The sequence below is a fragment of the Lates calcarifer genome, linkage group LG1 (assembly GCF_001640805.2).
Source record: "Lates calcarifer isolate ASB-BC8 linkage group LG1, TLL_Latcal_v3, whole genome shotgun sequence".
Taxonomy (NCBI): Eukaryota; Metazoa; Chordata; class Actinopteri; family Centropomidae; genus Lates; species Lates calcarifer.
This window is the reverse complement of record NC_066833.1, coordinates 9085507-9097586: the sequence shown is the minus strand read 5'-3', so window position 1 is coordinate 9097586 and position 12080 is coordinate 9085507. Positions and strand designations below refer to the sequence as shown.

The 12080-nt window shown below is 41.1% G+C and overlaps 1 protein-coding gene across 5 annotated transcripts in view; it reads left to right on the top strand.

Annotated features, from left to right (window-relative positions):
- Window positions 1-12080, top strand: part of pcbp3 (poly(rC) binding protein 3) — a 48985-nt gene that overhangs the window by 11756 nt on the left and 25149 nt on the right. For all 5 annotated transcript variants that reach the window (XM_018683182.2, XM_018683181.2, XM_018683180.2 and 2 more), the window contains exons 2-5: window positions 7991-8051; window positions 8173-8239; window positions 8680-8785; window positions 9032-9147. The gene's annotated coding sequence lies outside the window, so the exon portion shown is untranslated. The remainder of the gene's footprint in view (window positions 1-7990; window positions 8052-8172; window positions 8240-8679; window positions 8786-9031; window positions 9148-12080) is intronic.

Below are 12080 nucleotides of genomic sequence, written 5' to 3'. Positions count from 1 at the left end.
ACTCTTAGCTTATTGCAGATACATGTCTGTGTGTTGAAGATCAGTGCAACAACAATAACATGAGAAAATTCACATGAGGGAGAAGAAAGCTGAGTGAGTTAAACATCATTAAATCTGTAACTCACCACCTTGGGGAGCAATCAAGCCCCATTTGCAGTACATCTTTATAGGAAGGAGAAATTCAGGTGAAACAGCCTGTCAGAAAAATCGACTGGTCAACAGTTTACAACTGGTAATTTATCAGATTTATCAAAGCTGGCACTTTCCATCTGCAGAGAAAATTGTACCAGTAAGGGGAAAAAACAGCTGTGCAACTTCCATGCACATAAGGGTCCATGTCTCATGATGTATGAAAAATATTTGGCTGACTGTGTATTTGTATAGAATTAGGGCTCAGTGGACAACTTAATAAGGCACATTATAGAAATCCACTTCCATGTAAACAGAAATATACGAACACCGGGCTTCTTCTTCCCCTCTACAGACGTATGCAGGACTGTAGCAGGAAATCCATTAGTTTTACTCCTATGGCACTAATGAATAAGTTAAAGGATAATTATTTCAGAAATAAATATTTTCAACCCTGGGTTTGGAGCTGTTTATTAAAGAGGAAGATCCTTTTAGTTTAACCAGAAACATCACTATATATCACTACCAGACTCCATTGAGAAAAACAAGAATTTTACAGAGCAGAGCACAGGAGCTGCTGGAATACCACTGCCTCCATACTTTTACTCATGTAAAGGATCCGATTACTTCTTCACACAGTAAAACAGACTGACAGATGACTAACAGGAAGCAGTGGTATTCCAGCAGCTCCTCTGCTCTGCTTGGTAAAATCACTGCTTTTTTCAATGGAGTCTGGTATTGATTAATGGACTTTAATGGACTAACTTTGACCTGGACAGTTGCACCATTTGTTTGCTTGCACATTATTGCACCAATTCCAAAGCACCAGTGTACATCAGTACCAGACTCCACTGACAAAAACAGGAAATTTACTGAACAGAACACAGGAGTATACTGTAATTAGAGTGATAATGTGGAAAAAGTTCTAATAATGTCTTTTTACTTGTCACTGAAAACAAGAAAAACTCTTTCCCTTGAGGCTTATTTTGTGTACCTGCAGTTATTTGGTTGAAGAGCAACAACAGTTCTGTTCTAGTATCAACATTCAGAAACAGATGGTAAGCTGTGAATAAACAGAAACAGAACAGAACTTTTTTTATAACATGCCAGTCTGAAAACAAACCTGTGACTGTAAATCTAACAAGTGCTCATAAAATTGATTTAGCAGGGCCCTGATTGACTGCTGATCCAGGACTGAATTGGTGGTGAAACTTATTTATTGAACAAGTTGCATGTGGGAGCTGATAAGACCAGAGTCCTCTGTGCAGCTACAAACAACAACAAGCTGTGGGTGACCCCCGACTGTTAGCAGGAGATACTGCACTCACTTTTAAACCAGGATTTACAGCAGCAGAGACGGGGAGGGAATCCTTCCTACAGATCGGTCCTATACGATAATCCAAGACCAAACAGTTTTATTTTAAATTTTTTGGGTAATCGTCTTTGACCTGGTTGATAAAAGTGATTAGAGAAGTGTCAGTAGGTCAGAAGAATACAAACAAAACCTCATTCACTGTGTCTGAGAAAATGTATGATTATTATTCAAAAGAGCCTCAGTGCTCATTCACACAGATGTCACAAAAGATGAACCGATTTGAATAACCAGTGTGAAATGTAATTTATCAAACACAGCAACGTAACAGCCCATAAAATTATCCTGACAGGCCTCAGTTTGCTCATATATTTATCTCTGCATTTGTCCTTTGTGCAGATTGACTTGGCCTGTATTCAGCATCCCATTTTCACATCTAAGGGTTCAGCTTCCACAGTGTACATGTTCCTGTTCTACACTGTAATGAAATGATTGGAATAAAAAGACAGTTGCAGCGTAATCACTGAGAAATATATAAAGGATGACCTGTGGATGTAGGAGTATTTGAACCTTAGAAGAAAACCGAGTTCTCTACAGTTTGATGTGTCGTTCTCCTGGTTTTTCCCTCAGGCTGTGACATGCTCTCACATAATTTACTGCTTCTGTGGCAGCGTATGGTTTTTTTTCCCATCAAAATTAAAACCTGTCACCGATACCAAGGCAAGGTAATTGAAAACATAATGAATAAAGCATGGTGCAGTATAGGAGAGGCAGTCTGATGTTGCCACATTTGTCTGAGTGCACCAGACTTAATGGCCGTGTGGTCGCCCTCTGTGTAGTCTCTCAGTTTTTGTAGATGGTGTCCAGCGGTCAGTACTCGTCTCTTATGGTTTGATTGGTGCAGACTGTGGAAAGCCTCTGCTGATTCTTTTAGACGAGCTGAGCCTCAGAATCAGCTTTTTCTGTGGGGACTTTCCTCCATCTCCTCCTCTTGGCAGAGCTTTTCACTGGCCTTAAGGTTTGAAGAAACTTTATTTAACTTAAGCATTGTTTTTTGTCTTTTCTGCTACAAGGATGTACCTCTGAATTCCCCTTGTTACTGTTGCTACATCTGTCAGCCATGAGCTGGTTTCAAACGCTGTCTTTAGCTGACTTTAATGTTTCTAGCAGACGTTTTAAAATTGTTAATTAGTAATTTAGTGAGTTGTGTAAAGGATGCGGAAACAGAGCTGCAGAATAGAGCTGGTAGTAGAAGATCGGAGTTGTTGTTTAGCTGCTGAGCTTTGACCAGGAAGATCAAGATTAACAAATGGCTGAGGTTGCAGGATTGTAAACTTCCCCATATCAAGTAAAGGACAGGAAAGAGCTGTTAATGTTAGCCTGGTTTTAAAAGGCGTCACTGTTGCTATGTTTACGTCTGCTATGGGTCTGGGTTGCGTTGTGATTTGGATTGGCAGAACTTAAGACTTTTGGAAACGCACATTTGCTTCCTGATTGGTTCTCATCAGCAGCTACCAGCAGTGAATGTGTGGATAATGAATTACAAGCATCTCTTTGTAATTCTTGATATTTCTGTCTTTTTAACTGATCTATAGTTTTGTTTGGGAGATCGTACCTGAAAAACCAAAGTTAGAGTTGCGATAAAAAACCAAACCAGACAAAAACACCCCACGCTCGTTAAATATAGAGGATTGCTTTTACGAAAACACATGCACACCACTTCAGCGTGTGAATTGTACATTCACGATTGCTAAGCTACATCAATTTAATTGTGTATTTAAATATTTTTGCCAGGTTTGGCTTGGTGTAGATTTTTTGCTCTTACATTTGTAGTGTACAATGTAGTATCATATCAAATGGTTCATTTGCATTATTTAGATTGTAAACTCTGTATATCATGACCTATAATGACATTCCTGACACTGGTCAGAAGCAGAAACACATCTTCACACAGGATGCAGAGAGGCGTTCACTACCTGCAGTTTACAGTAAACACATGCACTTGGTCTTATCAACACATGCACATAGCAGCAGCAGCAGCAGCACACTTCACTACCCGACAGTAGCTGTGATGAGCAGGCAGAAATGCGAGCCTCTCTGGGCATAAATATGTCCAGCGTCAAGATATACAACTGGCAATTCCACTTCCAGCTGAAGCCTCAACGATTGCTTTCTGGCCAATCCCTGCAACGACAACAACATGGCCTTGCACACATGCATGCATGAGCATATAATCCACATGCACAGTGAAGGGGTCAAAGAGAGGATATCTGACTAAATGAAACTGACCTCCCAGTTTAAATGAGGATGGTGTAACCGCCATCCATCAGTCGTACACTGATGCTTTGTGTTCAACTATGGAGGCAGTCGTATGTGTCTCCTGAACCAAGGCCCTTTATGGTCACTTTGAATAGATTTATATTACATTATAATATATTTAAATGTCTCAATCAGATATTTTTTTCATAAATGTGTCCCTGCAAATCAAAAGTGATAAATGAGATTTAATTCTGTGTAATATTTACAGTTTTTTTTCCTTCCTGTAACCAAGGAGATCCACTAAGACTCTGAGTCATCTTTAAAGATGGACCTAGTCCTAAACAGATGTGTAATGGATAACAGGGTGGCAGTATGAATCATCTAATATTTAATTAAACAAAAAGGTAACCAGGTGCCTGTTGCCATGACCCTGCAAAGGATCAGTGGGTGTAGATAATGGATGGATGTATTAAGAGGGCCACATGCCACAGAGATGGATGTAAACAAGCTCAGTCACACTTAAAGCCCAAAGTGCATCGCTGGCATGAACAAACCCCCTATCACATGACGATATGTATATGTCGGATGACGAAATAAAAGTGTCTTGTTTCAAATTAATTAATTATAGAGTCGCAAAATCAGAGTTTACGTTTTGATGTTGACGTGTGCAGTTTGTTTGCACTGCAGCAGCTGGTCAGTGTCCACATTCATCTCTTTTTACATATAAACATGTACAAAAGTTTGCTGATTCTGTAACAGTGAGACAGCGTGAGAATAGAAGCAGAGTTTGATTGACTGAACGCGATCAGTTCACGAAAACAGCGTCACACCCGAACGCACCACGCAAGACCTCACGCACGGACTAGACCCTGAAGGTATCTTTATAATTTCTGCACGGGAAAACTTTCAAACTCTCTACGACGGCATTTCCCATTGTGTGACAGCTGTGGAGTGGGCTTGATGCAGAAGTTTTCATGTGTTGTTCTCTTTCGGTGTCAGTTCTCGGCCAAAAAAAAAAAAAAAACCACCTCTGAAGCAAAAAAATCCCTAAAACGCAGCAGTCAAAAAGGCTGATGCACACTCTCCACTAAACATAGCATAACTAATCCCTCCTCACAAATGACAAGGCCTAGTCATCCCGCACACAATCACTTCAAAGCAAACCATTTGCCACAACTCCGACTTGAGTGATGGAACTACATTTCTCTCAGTGGCACACAGGGTTAACTAAACAAGCAATTTCAGCACAGCAGCATTTGCTAAAAAGCTTGATGGGGCCAGCTAAGCTCCTGTGATTGGCCTTTGTGTGTGAAAGTGACCACTTAAGTGCTGTGCAGCCCCTCCTGAGTGCGTTTGTAGGCATAAGCATTTCCTCTGATTTATTTTTTTGTGTGTTTGTGTGCGTGTCCTTGAGAATGTGTCAGTGTGTGCGTCCTTGCTGTGTGTGTGTGTGTGTGAAAGAGAGTGCACCTGTGTTTTTAAATGTCCTGCTTCATGCGTGGCGCTGCTGTATATTGCATAATTTTAAACAAGATTGTTGAATCACTGCAGCGAAGCAGCTTCTGAAAGAGAGAAGATTCACAAAGAAAACTCCCTGACCCAGATACTCTCCACAGACAAAACATTACTTATCTCAGTTTAATATCATGAATTATTATCTTGTTCTCAGTTTCATTTTAAGGTGATGCCCCCAACAACATGATGCAGTCAAAAAGGAGTTAGAAAGGTGAGGGTATTTCAGGATCTCTCCATCCACAGTGGGTGAACACTGTCGGACTGGAAGTCCTTCTTGTATCTTTTTATAGATGTTTATATAAAAAGCAGCAGCACAGTTTCACTAAATGTAAAAACAAGGTAAACAGGGAGCGAAGGTTTTCACTTGTCATCCGTCAAGCTGATTATGTGTTTAACTCGCTGAAGACTGAACTAAAGGACAGCAAAGTTTACAACCTAATTATTTCATTACACTATGCATACAAAGGACGTCTGTTCCTGCACTGGTCAAGATGAAAGTCAGAACTTCGGTTATCGTCTGACTTTTCATCTGGCGCCACCGTCAGGTCAGAGTGTGAACTTGTCCAGTCTCATGTCATGCTCATGTTTTTACATTTAACAATTTGGAAACAGAAGGATTTTCTCTTTGAGCAGGATTCTTGCTGTTTAACAAACGTCTGACCGTCACCAGTCGACAGAACTTACTTCTTGTATTTGTGGCTTTTGTTTTTATCAGTTATAATGATGAATTAATTGCTGAAATGCGTCGATAGTGACTTTATTGAGAGGATCTCGTGTTGTCAGTGATGTAAATGTTAACACACTCGTCCACACCAGCGTTTCCGTTACCTGTTACATTCAGTCACCATCAGCTTTCTGCAGCAAATGAATGCAGGCTTTAGGAACGTCCTTTGACTGACAGGATGTCTGCTGGCACATAGTGATAAATAAGGAAATGTTATGCACAGGGGGATTGCTGGGATGGTTTCCAGTGAAAGCTGCTCACACAGCACAAATGCCCATTACGTTTTGCCAGCTTCCTTCCCATAACTTATCTACATTAGTGTCTTTGTTTGGGTGAGTGAGTGTTCTGCCTGCACACATGAATAACACACAGTCTATTTTGAATGTCTGCCTCTTTAGTTTCCTGTTTTTATAAGTAATGTGTACGGTTTCATGCGTTACCTGACCTGTGGTTACACCTGAACAGGCCTCCTGGAGGTAATTTCCTCCTCACTTACATCTTTGAGTGCTGCCGCTGGTGCCTGTGAGCGGAGCTCCACCAGTGGCCCATTATTATTTTAAATGAATCTCCCCCCAGCAGAAACAAGACACAGTTTTTACATAATTAATTCAGAAGTCCTTGTGTTTAACTCTAAACAAATGCACTTTCATCAGCTGCGTCTGTATTTCACACAGTATACGGCGCTCTGCTGCCTCCCCTCTTAACATATCTTAAATACAGTGTTAATCATTAGTGTGTGTGTGTGTGTGAGAGAGAGAGAGAGAGAGATGTGTTCACCATCAGTGAAGGGCGAGTCCTTCTGCAGGAGACGGGGGTCAGCGCTCTAATCTGAGGAGGTGATGATATTGCGAGGATATTTAATGAGAGGATAAGAGCAAAAGAAAGGGCTGTGTGTGTGTGTGTGTGTGTGTGTGTGTGTGGGAGGGTGAGTGAGTATTAGCCTTTTTAGATATCATTAAACATTAATACTGTCAGGGGACTGGAGCACACTGGGGTCCTTTCCATTGACTTTCATGCTGCTTGCTAATAGAGTTTCACCTCTGGGGACCTCCACACTCCCCCCTCCTCACCCTCACCCTCACCCTCACCCTCCCCTCCCCTCAGTGCAACGCTGAAGCTAAGGAAAGATCAGATTGCCACCCCCGCTTCTGAGGATGAGATTAGCGGGTCTGTGTGTGTCTGTGTGTGTGTTTTAATTGTAGATTATGTGAGGTTATGCACTCTCTCTTGCTCCCTCTCTGTCTTTTGCTCGCGGTGTCTGATATATGCAAAATATAACTATTATAAAACTATTAAAATCCCTGTGGGGGCTTGCATATATTAACCCAGCACTTAATCCCTGAGAAGCATTTCAAATATCTCTCTACAGAGTGTTGTTTCTCTGTGTTTTCCATTGTAATACTTTGAGTATCTGGAAAATAACTTTAGTGATTATTTAAACTTTTAAACTAACTTTTTTCTGCTCTGTGTCAGTTCATCATTTGATCGTTTGTCTGTGATTTTATGTGAATTGTTCAGTGTTGATTTCTTAAAGCCTGTTCATGTTCCTTGAACAGTGCACTTCAGTTTACTCTGTGATCAGTTCATGATCAGTTTATTAATCTACTTTAAATTTATTCAGACTCCTGTTTGATAAGATGTAGAAAAGCAGCAGATCCTCACAGCTGAGCTAAGTAACTGAAAACTGATGAACAACTGTTAATTGATTAATAAAATAGTTGGGATTTATTTTCCTGTCAATCAGCTTAACAATGTTCAAAAATAAAAACAGCAGCAGCAGCTCATTAAATCACATTAGCTCTAACTGTTACATGAAGCCACCAACAGAGGGCAGTAATCCCCTTCTAAAGAAAAGACGCTCTGCTGTACACACAGGAACTCCAGCCTTCTGTGTGTGTGTTTACTGTACGACGAGATGTTGCTGGGAATGAATGAATCCATGTGCTCACGCTGCTCAGCGGTGGATGAGCAGTCAGCATTAGAGGGAGCTGTTACTGCACAAAGCTCAAGTTACAACAAAACTGAAATTAATGAGTCGATGTCATTCACAGGGATTCCTCTCCTGCCCTCTCCCCCCCCTCGGAGCGCTGTCTGTGATCTCATCTGCACAACGTAAGACACATTGACACAACATTTCCTCTCATGAGTCATTTAAAACAAGTGTAATCATTAATTCTAACATTACACGGTGAGTTTTTGCATCGTCAGAAAAGCTTTTTTCTCTCGTCACCAGATCCACTGGACTTAAGTTCCACAGTTGATTTGATGTAAATACGCTTCTGCTGTCGAGGCGCAGCAAAGTAAGTGACCGTACTGAAAGTGATTCATCTGAGCACCAACAGTAAATGATTCAGTTGTTATTGTCTCCACACTGTGCATCACAAGTTTAAGAGTTATCAGGTTCATCAGTCACTTTTATGGTCTTCACACTTGTGCATGTGTTGGTGGAAAACTGAACACTTGTAATGGTCGTATCTGAATGGAAATGCAGGTCCTCTGAATTATCGAGCATATTTATCTGTTACATAAAGGTTAAAGAAGCCTCAGCCTCAGATTTCCACAGGCTAAGACCATTACAAACACATTACAGCACAATTATTTTACGTCTTTAACTTCACACATTAATACTAGACTTAATGGATGATGCTTTTCTCTTTCTTATTTTCTCTCAAACTGTGCAATGACCTTGTCTCGCCACAGTTAACCACGTCTTTATGTCTTGACCCCGTGATGTGTTCAGGTGTATCGGCCAGGCGTCTGGTCCCCCCATTCTGCTGGAAGGCTGCCAGCCACAGGTCACATGACCTGGAAGAAAAAACCTAGGAGAGTTTTGGGATCCCTCTTTGGTGAGACACACCCTCCTGCTGTTATTACCAGTGTACACTGTGAGCTACATGAATGATGAGTTTCTGATTGAAAGCCTGTGGTGGTTTGCTTCAAAATGTATTGATCATGTATTGATAATGTACATGTATACCTCTGTATTTCACAGTGTGGCATCATTTTGAAGACTTGCTCACACAAATTAGATTAATATTAAATGAAAACACAAAAATAATCTTTGGTTATCACCTGTTGCACCTGTTCTTTAGCATGGGCTGGCTATCAACCTGAAGGGAAGTCCAAAGGCTGATGAACTGATCTGTGTGAGACCACACTGCTCTGGTGTCCTATATGCCCTGGGAACACAACACCCAGCACAAATCTGGTGAGTAACGACACTCATTTGATCTGTCGATGGCAGAATTGATGGGATTCACTCCTTTCCATTACAGACAAGTTTACGCAAGCAAGGTGTCCTTGCTTTGAAGTTTAAGAATGGATGATGGCTGATGAAGGCTGCGCCACCGGCAGTGACGTGTGTCAGATGATTTTCCATCAGACTCACATTCTGATCGTGTGATTTTTGTTTGGTTTGAAGGCAGCACAACAAACACACACTCGCTTGTTTTCATAACCTCCTGTGTCTTCTTTATCCCTCTTTTCTGCCCGTCTCAGTACATCTACTTTACTAACACATACCCACCTTTCAGTTCAGATTTTCTCGCAGCATTCATAGTTTCCTCTCTCCTGTTAAAAGCCTCTATTAAATTGTGTCATTAATAAAAACTGAGCACCATTTTGTAGACCTGTTCAGACTGTTCAGGTGTAGAAATGAACATATTTACCTGTCAGGTAGTGTCACCAGGTACACACACAGATTAGTGGACCTCTCAAATGAAACAGTCAAGCCACACAACTGACTGAGTTTGTGATATGAATTCTCAAGTTTCATTCCAGCACATATGAAGGATAGATACTGGATCAATGGCACAGTGAAATAAAGCGTGGACTTGATGCTTTTCATATGTTTATTAACCTCTGAAAGTGTTTCTTCGTTGGCTGACACGTTCACCTCACTGAGAAAGTCTGACTGCACCCGTAAACAAACAACCACTGCACTATGGACTGAGGGAATCAGACGCAGCTGTGTCTCCGTGTTTGAGCACAACAAGACAGTTATATTTCAGCCATGTTTGGAGCAACTGCGGGGACAGGACAGCCATGTCGGCTGTAATGACATATTCAGCCTTGAAATGTGGACTTTCAAAGAGGCAGGAACTCAGTTCAGTCCAGTCTGTTTTTTTTATCTTCTCTGAACCAGTTTGTTCATGTGACTCAAATGTCAAGTCCATGAACTCTGCAGGGATTAAAAAAAAAGTTACACTTATAGTGATGTACAGATCCAAGTGTGTACATTGTCTTAGTCATGAGCGATCATGTGTTCTTCCTCTGCCGACTCTCCAACATGCAGTCAGTCTGCACCATAGTAAACATGTATTTGTGTAGCAGGTCGGCCACCAGCTAAACACAGCAGTCTGTGATGTCCAAGTCAGATTACAGTGGAGCCCTTCATCCTTCTTCAGTGGTTCATGTAGGCCTTCAGTCCACCGTCGATGCTTCATTTAACAGAAGAAAAACCACATCAGGACTGTGAGAAATACAAGTGCAGAAGTTTCCTTTCAAGTTTTTCTGCGTGAATATGTTGGTCTGCCTGTTTGTAGTCAGATCTTTGAACCAGATCCTTTGAGCATGTTTGTACGTGCCTGCGCATACACGTAGGTGTGTTTTTACGATTAATACTTGCAGAGAAGCTTTATAGATTGATCCTGAGGAAAAAAAAATCCAAGCTGGTTCTCTGTACAGAGAACTGCTTTGGACTGATAGGACTAAGTCAGCAGATGCTGGCTCCCTTTCATAACCCTATAGGCAATAAACACTGTGCCTCTGCTACCTCTAACACATCCAGTATATAACACACAGGCACATATGGCTCAGGCTTTTCTTTGAGAAGCACCATGTGAACTGTTCTGGGCAAATTAACAACCTGGCATCACAATAATGCATCAAGTGTTTGAATGCCTAATTCAGACTAGATCCGTTTATTCATTTAGTTGAATAACTCAACTATTAAACAGATTTAAGTGATTAGACCTCACATTTTAAATCTTGATTTATACGGACTGAGAGAATTTCTTTTCTTTTTTCTTTAGTTCCAAGTAAAATACAGTTTTTAGTCTAAAATGCTCAGGGACAGCCAAGCACTGTAATTACTATTGATTTTATGTGCCTCTTGCTTTTTGTTTCAGTATTCAGATAAATGAGGATAAGACAACATCACCATGCTGAGCACAAAGGATCTCTGCTGGAGCTGAGGGCAGTTTGACTAATTATGAAAAAGATTATATCTGATTAATAACAAGATCTGAGCAAAGAGCAGTGCAGTACATCAAAATAAAACATGGAGGAGTGTGCTGGGTTGTACATAAAAACTAAAGCACTCACCTGCATTCATTCTAAGGGGGTTCCACTGGGTATATATGCTTGTTCTCAGCAATTTCACTCTTCACTTTGATATAGTTGCTGACATTTTGACTTAACTGCCCAGCACGACTGCTGTGGCCACTAAGCAGTTCCACAGGAACCACTGGGGAATAAATGGCAACAGGGGCACAGAGGAAGTTGTGGGTTTTGTTGCTGGTAGGGAGGATTTTGCATTCACTGACTTTCTAAGACTACTTTCACACACACACACCTGAGACCTGGTGAATCCACACTCTACGGTAGCAGATAAAGTTCTTACACAACTTTTTAAGAACTAAAATATGATACAGCAGCTCTGCCCTCATTATTTTGCTGTTAGGTTCAGCACTCTCTAGCACTATCCCTAAACTACCTGAGGAGATGCACTGAAGCTGTGTCGAAATGCACTGAAGTCAAACATTAATGAGCTGGTTGAAATCAGTTTTTGTAACCTGATCCTGGAGACTCATTATTTAACTCTCAAATGTTGCAGGGGAGGTTTCCCAGGTGCCATATTGCAGCTAAACAGCCACCTACCCACCTCTGTGTGAGTGGATTCTTCTACAGCTAGATGAGCGTAATGTCAGTTTCACGAACCTGTGCATTAACCTGGACTATCACGGTGTCAGTCTTCAGCGATAGGTTGTGTCATAGGTACGGCTTGTTTCTGTTTGTTAAAGATGAACACTAAACTATTAATTCTGCAGATATTTCATGAGCATCTGTGCATTTTAAATCTCATCAAGACTTGATTTGGTTACAGCCACTTTTGTGCGTAATCAGACTAAACTTCAACCC